General features: G+C 41.2%; 1 protein-coding gene across 5 annotated transcripts in view; it reads left to right on the top strand.

Annotated features, from left to right (window-relative positions):
* CLPTM1L (CLPTM1 like) overlaps positions 1 to 13,451 on the top strand; it is a 699,988-nt gene that overhangs the window by 96,467 nt on the left and 590,070 nt on the right. The gene's annotated exons all lie outside the window — the stretch shown is intronic.

Below are 13,451 nucleotides of genomic sequence, written 5' to 3'. Positions count from 1 at the left end.
GATTGTGTACATAGGGTATCATTTTAACCGTGACAAGTGAGAAAATAACATTTAGGGCGTTTGAGAGCTGGTGCCTAAGTCCCCTAAGTGCTTATGGTTAACAGTGTATTGAGTGGCCAAAAAGTTATCTGATTATGTATATATGGTATCATTTTAATTGTGGCAAGCGGGAGAATTGAATTTGGGGTGTTTGAGATTTGAGGACTATGACATTTAAATTTTTGTTTAGCTGCAGATTGAATGAGAAGCAATAAAATTGTTATTTTCAAATATTTTGTACCAAAATAAAACACTTGTATAAAAAAATAAAAATAAAAAAATGACAGAATTGAAAAGAGAATACATAAATATTTACTTTTTTTAATATGTATGCCATGAGGGTGTATTACTCTTATTTTTGCTAATAAGGGCTTGTAATCATTTTTATTGTGCAATGAGAAAATGAAAACCACAACATAAAATAAATATACCTTTATTTCCAAATAATATATTGTCACCATACTTTTTTTTTTTACTAGGGACAGAATTTAAATCTTGGGATAACAAGGACAAATAGACAGATAACATGTGTGGGTTTTCTGTACTGTAGCATTGTTTATTTTAAAACTATAGCAAATGGAGTTGGAGAAAATGTGTATTTTTTCATTTTTTCCTTGTTTTTCCCTTTAAATTGGATAGAAAGTAAAGTAATTACTGAAAACAAATATCACCCCCAAAAAGCCTAATTTGTGGTGAAAAAAAAAAAGGTATAGATCATTTTGGCAAGTTATTGGCAAATGAAAGCGAAGAGCATTGATAGGTGAAAATTGCTCTGGTCCGTTAGGGTAAAAACCCTTGGGGGTGAAGTGGTTAAAGCGATCTGTGGCAAAGGATCTTAGTTCTGGACAAGCTCTGGAATTACTTTGATTTTAATGTTTTCTTCTGGAGATATCCTCCTGATCATTGTTTGTTTAATCCATTTAAAGTGGTCTGAAATTCTTACATAACATTCAATAAAAATTAGTTTTCCTACTTATTATTACCCATTCAGTTACCATATTTGCTTTTGTGCACAAGTGATATTGTCCATTTACAAATTACAAGTTCCCAAAGTACAGTTTGTCTGCTCTGAAAGCTGCCATTGCATTTTATTCATTATTGTTTTTATTATATTTTAAAATGCTCTAGTGAGCTCCTCTGAACAGTGTGCATGCTTGTATAAGCAGACAGAGGCGCCAAAAGGATAAAATATTTTAAAATGTTTAAAATGAGAAGTGGCAGAGGTGGACTTATCTCCTCCAAGCAGACACACACAAGTATTGTGTATATTCAAAAGTAACAAAAATTTATTTACATACTCCAGAAAGTGCAAGTGCAACGCGTTTCGTGGGCATATCCCTCTTCATCAGGCAATAAAGATGAAACATAAAACTGTGGGACAGAGAAAGCTAGCTCAGTAAGACATATTGACCTCAATTCACTAAGATCATGCTGGAGATAATGGCCTCAATTCAGTAAGATCATGCTGGAGATAATAAGGCAAGAGAAAACTTACCTCCACACAGTGAGAGAGTTATCTTATCTCTTCATTCCTTAAGTTACCTCCTCTGTAGTTATTTTCACACGCAGTTAATTAACAGCATATCTTTAACTCTGGAGGTTTTTTAAGGATTGGAGAGTTAACTTAAAGACAGAAGACTTAACTTTAGGCTTGCCTGAGGTAAAATGTTTCCTGAATACTATGGCCTCAATTCACTAAGATCATGCTGGAGATAATAAGGCAAGAGAAAACTTACCTCCACACAGTAAGAGAGTTATCTTATCTCTTCATTCCTTACGTTACCTCCTTTGTAGTTAATTTACCTCCTCTGTAGTTAATTTACCTCCTCTGTAGTTAATTTACCTCCTCTGTAGTTAATTTACCTCCTCTGTAGTTAAGTTACCTCCTCTGTAGTTATTTTCACACGCAGTTAATGAACAGCCTGTCTTTAACTCTGGAGTTATTTTAAGGATTAAAGAGTTTCTTCCAAGTGCCCAGGAGCACTCACAGTGGCTTTAGTGCAGGAAAGTGTGCCTAGGTCCTCACCCCAGTACCAAGGGGTCACAACATAGAATCTCGCCAAAGGACCAGCACCACTCGATGTATTTAGAAGCTCTTTATAAATTTATTGGCATCAATATGATAGCAACGACAGACGCTGTTTCGGCCCCCATGGGCCTTTATCAAGTTGCACAGGATCATCAAATGACAATATCAAAACTGCACATAAATATAGTCAAACACAATTACCCATGATTCCTCCATCAGCCAATCACCAACACCCTAGGGCAGAGGACCTGATGGAAGACTCATGCCAAAAATACACCAATAAAAACACAATGTTCAAATTTGAATCTCACCACTCAGAGATCAAGAGGAGTTTCCTCAATAACATGTAACTGCTGCAGCAGTCCCTGATAGGCAAAATGGTGTCATGATCACATGACAAATCACATGTCTTGTCAGCTGACCAGCACACAAAAAAAAAAAAAAAAAAAGGTCCTCTGCCCTAGGGTGTTGGTGATTGGCTGATGGAGGAATCATGGGTAATTGTGTTTGACTATATATATGTGCAGTTTTGATATTGTCATTTGATGATCCTGTGCAACTTGATAAAGGCCCATGGGGGCCGAAACAGCGTCTGTCGTTGCTATCATATTGATGCCAATAAATTTATAAAGAGCTTCTAAATACATCGAGTGGTGCTGGTCCTTTGGCGAGATTCAAGGATTAAAGAGTTAACTTAAAGACAGAAGAGTTAACTTAAGGTTTGCCTGAGGTAAAATGTTTCCTGAATACGACATGCCTTATCGCCATGGTAACAACTCTAGAAGAGGTATTAAAGACAGGAGATAAGCTTAGTGAATTGAGGCCTATATGCCTTATCACCATGGTAACAACTCTAGAAGAGTTATTAAAGACAGGAGATAAGCTTAGTGAATTGAGTCCATAGAGTTTAACTAAAAGATATAATCAGATAAAAAGTCATCTTTTGTACAACAGATCAAATGGTCAATAAAACAATATTGTTCAGAAAGGTAGAAGGGGGGGGGGGGGGGGGTAGTTGGGAATTCGAGAGGGGGGGAGGGGGGGTCTAGGTAAACAAAATGGGCGTGGAGTTGGGGAGGAGTTTAGTATACAGTGGGGATATACACACACACACACACACACTCACACATACATACATACATACATAGATACACACACACACACATACAGTACAGACCAAAAGTTTGGGCACAGCTTCTCATTCAAAGACATTTCTTTATTTTCATGACTGTCAACATTGTAGATTCACACTGAAGGCATCCAGACTGTGAATTAACACATGTGGAAGTATAGTACATAACCAAAAAGTGTGAAACGACTGAAAATCTGTGCTTTGGTCTGATGAGTCCAAATTTGAGATTCTTGGTTCCAACCACTGTGTCTTCAAAATTGAAGGCATACTGAACCAGCATGGTTACCACAGCATCTTGCAGCAGCATGCTGTTCCATCCGGTTTGGGTTTAGTTGGCCCATCATTTATTTTTCAACAGGACAATGACCCCAAACACACCTTAAGGACTATTTGACCAGGAAGGAGAGTGATGGGGTATTGCGCCAGATGACCTGGCCTCCACCATACCTGAACCCTATCTAGATGGTTTGGGGTGAGCTGGACCGCAGAGTGAAGGCAAAAGGGCCAACAAGTGCTAAGCATCTCTGGGAACTCCTTCAAGACTGCTGGAAGACCATTTCAGGTGACTACCTCTTGAAGCTTATCAAGAGAATGCCAAGAGTGTGCAAAGCAGCAAACAAAGCAAAAAGGTGGCTACTTTGAAGAACCTAGAATATGACATATTTTCAGTTGTTTCACACCTTTTGGTTATGTACTATACTTCCACATGTGTTAATGCATAGTTTGAATGCCTTCAGTGTGAATCTACAATGTTCATAGTCATGAAAATATAGAAAACTCTTTGAATGAGAAGGTGTGTCCAAAGTTTTGGTACACACACATACACACACACACACACACACACACACACACACACACACACACACACACACACACACACACACACACACACACACACACTTATTCAGCCCCCTTGAAGTTTTCCACATTTTGTCACATTACTGTCACAATCATGAATTAATTTTATTGGAATTCCACGTGAAAGACCAATACAAAGTGTTGTACACGTGAGAAGTGGAACGAAAATCATGCATTATTCCAAACATTTTTTACAAATCAATAACTGCAAAGTGGGGTGTGTGTAATTAGTCAGCCCCCCCTGAGTCAATACTTTGTAGAACCACCTTTTGCTGCAATTACAGCTGCCAGTCTTTTAGGGTATGTCTCTACCAGCTTTGCACATCTAGAGACTGAAATCCTTGCCCATTCTTCTTTGCAAAACAGCTCCAGCTCAGTCAGATTAGATGGACAGTGTTTGTGAACAGCAGTTTTCAGATCTTGCCACAGATTTTTGATTGGATTTAGATCTGGACTTTGACTGGGCCATTCTAACACATGGAAATGTTTTGTTTTAAACCATTCCATTGTTGCCCTGGTTTTATGTTCAGGGTCCTTGTCCTGCTGGAAGGTGAACCTCCGCCCCAGTCTCATGTCTTTTGCAGACTCCAAGAGGTTTTCTTCCAAGATTGCACTGTATTTGGCTCCACCCATCTTCCTATCAACTTTGACCAGCTTCCCTGTCCCTGCTGAAGAGAAGCAACCCCAGAGCATGATGCTGCCACCACCATATTTGACAGTGGGGATGGTGTGTTCAGAGTGATGTGCAGTGTTAGCTTTCTGCCACACATAGCGTTTTGCTTTTTGGCGAAAAAGTTCCATTTTGGTCTCATCCGACCAGAGCACCTTCTTCCACATGTTTGCTGTGACCCCCACATGGCTTGTGGCAAATTGCAAACGGGACTTCTTATGCTTTTCTGTTAACAATGGCTTTCTTCTTGTCACTCTTCCATAAGAACCAACTTTGTGCAGTGCACGACTAACAGTTGTCCTATGGACAGATTCCCCCACCTGAGCTGTAGATCTCTGCAGCTCGTCCAGAGTCACCATGGGCCTCTTGACTGCATTTCTGATTAGCACTCTACTTTTTCGGCCTGTGAGTTTAGGTGGACGGTCTTGTCTTGGTAGGTTTACAGTTGTGCCATACTCCTTCCATTTCTGAATGATCGCTTGAACAGTGCTCCGTGGGATGTTCAAGGCTTTGGAAATCTTTTTGTAGCCTAAGCCTGCTTTAAATTTCTCAATAACTTTATCCCTGACCTATCTGGTGTGTTCTTTGGACTTCATGGTGTTGTTGCTCTCAAGAATCTCTTAGACAACCTCTGAGGCTGACACAGAGCACCTGTATTTGTACTGACATTAGATTGCACACAGGTGCACTCTATTTAGACATTAGCACTCATCAGGCAATGTCTATGAGCAACTGACTGCACTCAGACCAAAGGGGGCTGAATAATTACGCACACCCCACTTTGCAGTCGTTGATTTGTAAAAAATGTTTGATTTCATGCATGATTTTCGTTCCACTTCTCACGTGTACACCACTTTGTATTGGTCTTTCACGTAAAATTCCAATAAAATTGATTCATGTTTGTGGCAGTAATGTGACAAAATGTGGAAAACTTCTAGGGGGGCGAATACTTTTGCAAGCCACTGTAGGTAAGTGCATTGGCCGTAAGGTGGTGAGAAGTCATAGATAATAAACCTGAAGGTGATAGGGTAAAAGTGGTTCAAAGTTCTTACCTCAGATAGGTCTGGTGCAAAGCTCAGCGCCTCTGTGACTGGTATTCCCAGTCAGCGCTTACTTATACCCCTGAGGGAGCTAATTAGAGGACTATTAACCAATAGTAAATCTCCTTAGGGGAGATGTCATCATAATGTGTCCAAAAGGGGGCCGTCACACCTGGGGTGCACATTAAGTGACATCATGCATGTGTGTATTAGTGTCCTGTAAGTGGTGGGAGCCACATTGGAAGAGGGCAGTGTGCCCTTAGTGAATTTTTTTTTTTTTTTTTGCACCGCAAACAGTGGTTAAATCTATTCAAACAAGAAGTGCGCTAGGAAGAGGGGTTTTATGTGGAGTAGCTCTGAGTCTAGTTAGCAGTCCTGATCGCTTACCTCTCTTTTGTTTTCTCTTGCTTCGCTTTCTTCCTCGTCTATTTCCGAGGATAGCAGTAGTTAAGGTAAGTCCGGGTGATCTGAGAATCTCCTGCGGTATTGATTCCGTGGTAAAGTATTGATTCCTGTGTTGCTTGATCCGATCTGTACAAGCTCCTGGAGATTGTAGTAGATGCTTGCTTTTGCTTGTGAGTCAGTGAAGGTCAGTAGGAAGAAAAGTAATAGAAGAGAGCACCTATGTGGGTAGCATGAAGCCGCTGCGTCTGTGCGCGCCACCATCGTTGGTCTGTGCTGCCGATGATGGTTCGTTCTGCAGATGATGCTGACAAGGTCCTCGGTCCTGATGAAATTGGATCAGGGCACCCAGCAAAAGGAGCCTGTTGGAGCTCAGCAGGAGAGGTCCTCTCCCAACCACAGCCAGAGCCTTACAATACTGTAAGGCTCTGGCTTACAGTATTGTAAGGCTAAAGACTAATACCAACTGCATTATTTACCATGGCTGGATAGTGTAATGATTAAGATTCTGTGTTTGACACAAGAAACCTGGGTTCAATATTCAGGCTCTTCCTGTTTAGTAAGCCTGCACCTATTCAGTGAGGAAACCTTGGGCTAGACTCCCTAACATTGCTACTGCCTACTGAGCACGCCCTACTGGCTGCAGCTCTTGTGATTTGAGTCCACCAGGAGAAAAGCGCAATAAAAATTTTATTTGTCTTTTCCTTTACCATTTCATTGTTGTTAGTCAAGCTACTGAACAAGAAAGTACAATATGGATGGTTGCGGTGGGACTATATTTTTCCAGTGAACCCCAGTGGCTGTGCAGTGTTGTGAGGTAGGTGTAGGTATTTGCATTGAATTTGTCAAGAGAGGCAGTTGGAAAGTATTTTCTGTAATGTCTGTGTGTGGTGTGGTTAGACAGATCATAGACCTGTCTAGGTAGACTGCAAATGTGGCTGAGCGGGAGTGATGTTTGGATCCCCCCATTACTTTCACCTTTATCAGTTTGTTAAGGTTGCCTCATCTGGGGTTTTTTTTATAGCTTAAAACTGTGTTTCAGCTGCTCCTTTGCATAAAAGGATCTATACTTAAAAGTTACCATGAAGTGCTGAAGGTCTTCAGGTGACAACATATCACTGTGATTGAATCTGCTGTGAAATTGTTGCGCAAACGCTGACAGTGCGATCGATTTCCGTCCGAAATCAATCGTTCACGTCGTTCTGTCCATGCAGAAGATTTTGCTCGATCACCGGCGAGTGCGTCGATAGCGGCGTTCGAATGCCCGACGACCGACACAATACAGCGCCAATACATTAACTGCTCCGGGCGGCGCGAGTCCCCCCCCGGTCACCGCTGTCTCTTCTCCGCTGGGCTCCAGGCTGCAGCTTCACTGAACGTCCTGACCCGGCAGGAAGTTTAAACAGTTGAGTGCTCTCTGGCCTTGTGATCGGTTTCATGCTGACATCGATTCACAATCTGTTTGCAGTAAAGGCAGCCATACGATCCCTCTCTGAACAGATTCGATCAGAGAGGGCTCTATCTGTTGGTCGATCTGATGGCAAATCGACCAGTGTATGGCCACCTTAACAAAATTTTCCGCCTTATTTCTTCTATCCTATAAGTTCCTATACTTGTTCTAATGTGGTCTGTCTTACTGCAGCCTTTCCTAGTTGCACAGTGGCTGTATTATCTCTGTTATATAATCTAATTTTCTTTCCTTAGTCACCTTTGTCGGGCTCAGGCAGGAATGTGCTGCTCTGCTTGTGATAGGATAGAAGTTATACACACCCTCTCCAAGCCCCCTGCAAGGCTCTGTGTGAGTCACAGACTGAGCTCCTATCACAAACTGGTTAGCAGCCATGTCATTTGTTTGTAAACACTGCCTAAAATGGCAAATACAAGCCAAGATTGCAGCAGGGAGTGGCAGAAACAGAACAGAGGGGCCCAGGAGAACATAATGAATAGAATGGTATACTTTTTATTGTAAGAATTTTAGAGTACAGATTCTCTTTTAAAGAACTTCTTGGTCCCCTTTTCCTTCTAGCCATGTGTCCATTTTTTCAAGGTTCATTAAATACTTTTATTCCTTTGACTCCTCTTTTAAATCCTAAAGAGTAGGCAAAGTATTGTAAATCCATCTGTTATATATCTTTCCCTGGCAGCTTTTAAGGCAACATGGACTATGTTTGGCCGAATCAGGTAAAAAAGGACGCAGGAGCCCTTATGGATAAGGAACTCCTTCCTTTCATTCGCCAGTAACTTAATTACTACTTACCACAACAAAATGATCTTTATCTTGTTTTTTTTCACCATCAATTAGACTTTCATTATCACTACTTATCACAATGAATTGATCTATATCTAGTTTTTTCCCGCCAACAGTTAGGCTTTCTTTGAGTGGTACATTTTGCAAAGAATGATTTTATTATACATTCATTTTAACAGGAATAATAAAGAAATAAAAAAAAATCATAATTTTTCAGGCATTATAGTTTTAAAATAATACACGCTACCGTAATTAAAACTCATGAAATTTATTTGTCCCGATTATTACACCATTTAAATTATGTCCCTATCACAATGTATGGTGCAAATATTTTATTTGGGGGTAAAAACATACATTTTTCAGTTTTGCGTCCATCACTATTTACAAGCCCATATTTTCAAAAATAACAGTAATATACCCTCTTGACATAAATATAAAATATAAAATAAAAGTTCAGTCCCTAAGGTATGTTTTTTTTTAATTGTCTTTTTTTTTTTTTTTTTGTAAAAGTTTTATTTGGGTATTTATAGGAGAATCTATAGAAAACTTCAGTGCTAAATGGTACTTCACATGGACACTCCATCACCAAACACCCTTCAAAGTGCAGGCTTACCAGTTTCCAAAAAGACCCAGATTATAAGGTCTAAGTTTATGACTGGCCACAATAACGTACAATGCTCATTTCAGATCACCATTACATTCTCTTCCATGCAGCAGAATTGCTCCCTGCATGAAACAATAATAACCAAAGCAGATCTAAGTTTTCTCCATTTATAAACAGATGGATGGCAGATGGGAGGACAGCACTCCATTGATTTACTACACGCAAATTTCTTTTGAGGGGTCCCTGTCATAGGGGCCCTTATGTGAGTACTGGATTTGTTTCTCTTGCACAATAAAAGTGATTGTTTTTAAACGGAATAGCCAAGCAGCTCTGGGTGACCCAAACCACTAGGACTGTATAGGGGGATAAAAGAGACCGACAAGCCCTCCTACTGATAAGCAATGCTTGGTGAAACTTGCCTTCTTAAAACGAAGGAAATTTGCAAAAAATTCAGATATAAAAGAACATTTGTGGTTACTTACAATGCACCACTACTGAATATACAAATGATCTCTTTTTGCCCCTGTAAGCCAGACAAGCATCCAGAACCGCTGGTGTATAGCAAGCCTATAGCTTTAAATTTTACACAGCCACACCAACCCCACATGTAGACAGCTTATTTCAGGCTTTTGGCCCTTATCAGTACATGGCAGGGATTGATATGGCTGTATGGGATAGGGCTTGGACGAGTACAACAGAGTAACCAAGCTGTTTGGGGTGACCCAAACCACTAGGAATGTATAGGGGGATAAAAGAGACCGAAAAGCCCTCTTACTAATAAGCAATGCTTGTTGAAATTTGCCTTCTTTAAACAGAAGGAAATTTGCAATAATTCAGCTATAAGTGAACATTTAAACGGAGAACACTTAGATCTGCTTTGGTTATTATTGTTTCATGCTGGGAGCAATTCTGCTGCATGGAGGAGAAAAGCTGACACTTTGAGACCTAATGGTGATCAGAAAGGAGGATTGTTCGTTATTGTGACCAGTCATACGCTTAGACATTATAATCTGGGTCTTTTTGGAAACCGGTAAGACTGCACTTTGAAGGGAGTTTGGTGATAGAGTGACAACGTGTAGTACCATTTAGTACTGAAGTTTTCTATGGATATATGCGTATGGAGTCTGAGAACTTTCACTTCTTGGCAGCATATGGGACTTATATACATTCTTTTGTGCGGATATAATATTGTATCTATTTATGGGAGAATGTGGGAGGTTAGGAGTTAATTTTAAATTCTGTGTAGGTGTTTTTATTGAAATAAATGTATGTAGGTCTAATTTTACTATTTGGCCACAAGATGTCCCCTCTCATTTTTTTTCCAGCCGTGTACTAATAGTACGCGAACAGGAAGTAATGTGTGCATGGATAGTTAAGTTTATAACAATGATGTAGGCATCTCATTGATGCCGGCAATATTTCACACGGGGACTTAGATCAATGAATGTGAACTGCGTTCTCATTTATTGATCTCCCCTCTAACAATTGGCACCAAGAACAAGCATGGAAGCGAGCGGCTGTGGGAGAAGTATATCTTCTGCAGGGCGTAAATACATTGCCGCAATCATGGTGGGTGGTTAAGGGCGATTTTGATTGGGTAGCATGGTTTATCAAGTTAAGATTTTTCCATATGCTTTAGAACAAACCCTACTTGGTCTCTATTAATTAAAGAGAATCTGTAATTAATAAAAAATGCCTCTGGGTGGTACTTACCTCAGGAAGGGCAAGCCACTGAATCTTAATGAGGCTTCCCTGCCCCCCTTCTCCACAGTAGCCCCGATCCAGTGCTGGGACCCCTGCAGATGGCTTTATTTACTTTTTGGGTCTAGCGCAGGCACAGTACCATCTTCCCCCTCGAACTCCGGCGGAAATAGCTGAGCTCAATTGGGTTGGCACTACTGCGCAGGCTCTATTCCTGACATCATGCGCATCCTTGTCAGGCATGGGGAGTAATTGCCAATAGAGAAATATAACATTTTATCCTTTTTTTTTTCTTTGTCGGTACATTTTTGTTAACTCCGACTCCAGATATCCAAATAATAGCTCTAACACCACATCCCTGGTTACAACATAGTCAATACTATAACTTCACCTGCCAATGGTTTTAATGTTGTGGTTGTTTGTTGTATATGTTGTTACAAGTTGCACCATTCTAACATATGTAGTTTTATATAAATTATTTTCTACTAGCTCAGCGTTATGGATAATTATCATGCAAGGAGGAAAAAATATGCAGATGAAAAAAATGTTTTCAGGTTGCTCTGATTTTACAGCAGCCATTGCTATTCTGAAGGGAACATGAAGTAAGTGGAATATATAGGCTATCCTCTCTATTCGCTAATAAACAATGCCATTTGCCTTAGTTTTGTGTTGATGCTCTGCCTCTAATACGTTAGAGGAGCTGTCAGCCATACTATCTCAGAAATAAAACACATATAAGTAGATAAATACTTGCTCTACTTACATAACACTGCCCACGTTTTGATTTTAGTTCTTTTTCTATAATAAAAAAGGGAAAATCCTTCCTAGGATTCTCCATTTTAACTGTGTCTATTTTGAAGTCCTTCCTGATGTCATTTTCTCCCTTACTCTCCTCTGCCTGATTGTGAATGCATTGCCCTCCTCCCAGTCTTAAGGCACTCCCACCCAGCCCTGAAATAGAAAGTGCATTGTCTCAGCAGGAGAAATATTGGCCAATCAGAGAGTAACAGGAGTAACAAGTGTGGGAGGGGAAAACAGGAGGGAAAGAGGCTTCAGACAATCAGGCTGCATTAGTTAAGTCTGAAGGGAAATAAAGAAGCAAAAAAAAAAAGACAACCCAGCATGCCCTGTGACTTCCTTTGTGCGGCAATATACCAAATAAGAGTCAGGTAAACTGAGGAATGATCATTTATCAACAAGAAAAGTAGTAGTGATTTTTAACTTTTGGATTGCCTGGTTAGCATCCTTATCACTTGTTTACCAGATAAAAGCAACAAATTGATTTTTTATTTTATGCCCGACAGTTACACTTTAAGCCACTGGCGCAATATGAGTATTCAGTTCAGGTGCATTGACTCTGGTGTGACTTGATTCACAAACAACTAAAGCCAAAAGCTGAACATGACAGTCAGGCACCTGGAATTGTTTATAAAGGAAAGCAGATTGCAGCTTCCATATTACTCTTATTTCAGGTTCCCTTTATTGTTGGCTTGCAGATTATTTGCAATTACAGACCACCTCTGTAAACATAGCTGTTTTAACTTTGAATTGCAAAGTACTTCTTATCTAAGAAGACCTTATTTTCTAGGTTTCTCCACAAAATGTGTCCTGAATTTTCTAAAAACCTTTACCAATGCCTTATGGCCCAGTAGCAAGGCCTGTTGTAATGCTAGTGAAGTTTCAAGCTGTTACATGCATTTACAGTGCTCCTTTTACTTGTATGCAGTATTTTACAGATTAGGTTTGCACATTTCTGTTACCTCCATATAAGACAATTTGTAAAAATCCTAGCACAGGTTGGTGGGATTAGGTTCATTAACCTCCCTGGCAGTTTATTTTTTCTGCAAAAATTGCAGAAATCCAATTTTTTTTTTATGTTTAATGTAAAGCTACCAGAGTACATGAAACTCCACTAGAGGGCGCATGTGTCCCTCTAGTTCGATCGTCGCCGGCAACAATAGCAAAAATATAACGCGCCCCCCTGTTTGGCTTCTCCTGTCGCCATGGCGACGATCGGAATGACGTCATGGACGTCAGCCGACGTCCTGAGTCAGGAGCCTCAGATCTAGCCCATAGCGCTGCCCGGAACTCATTGGTCCGGGCAGCGCAGGGCTCTGGCCGGTGGGGGGGGCCCTCTTCCGCCGCTGCGTGCGGGCGATCGCCGTAGAGCGGCAGCGATCAAGCTGTACACGTGGCTAGCAAAGTGCCAGCTGCGCGTACAGCATTTTTAATGGTGAAAATCGCCCCACCAGGGGCTGAGATCTCCTCCTGCGCGGCATAGCCCGAGCTCAGCTCGGGCTTACCGCCAGGGAGGTTAATATACTCCAGCATAGAGTCTTTGAAGATGAGGTTCATTGCAATGTATCGTAGTGATGTTGCTCTTAAAGAGAACCTGAGGTGGGTTCTAAGAACGGTAATTGCACACAGAGGCTGGGTCTGCATATACTGCCCAGTCTCTGTTGCTATACCGATCCCCCACAGGCCCCCCCTGCGCTCTGCTTGAGCCCCATAAATCATACGCCGAGCTTTCAACGCGCATCTTGTCGCAGCCGGCTGTTTACCTCTGTCAGTCTCGGAGCTCCCCCGCCTCCTCCTCGCCGCTCCCCCACCCACGTCCCTTCCCTCCAATCAGCGGGGAGGGAAGGGACGCGGGCGGGGACCGGCGCTATGGAGGAGGTGGGGGAGCGTCGAGAGTGACAGATCCAGAGGTAAACAGCCGGCTGCGACG

This window comes from Hyperolius riggenbachi, chromosome 5, assembly GCF_040937935.1.
Source record: "Hyperolius riggenbachi isolate aHypRig1 chromosome 5, aHypRig1.pri, whole genome shotgun sequence".
NCBI classification, from domain to species: Eukaryota; Metazoa; Chordata; class Amphibia; order Anura; family Hyperoliidae; genus Hyperolius; species Hyperolius riggenbachi.
The sequence above is the reverse complement of the archived record's forward strand: the minus strand, read 5'-3'. Positions and strand labels throughout refer to the sequence as shown.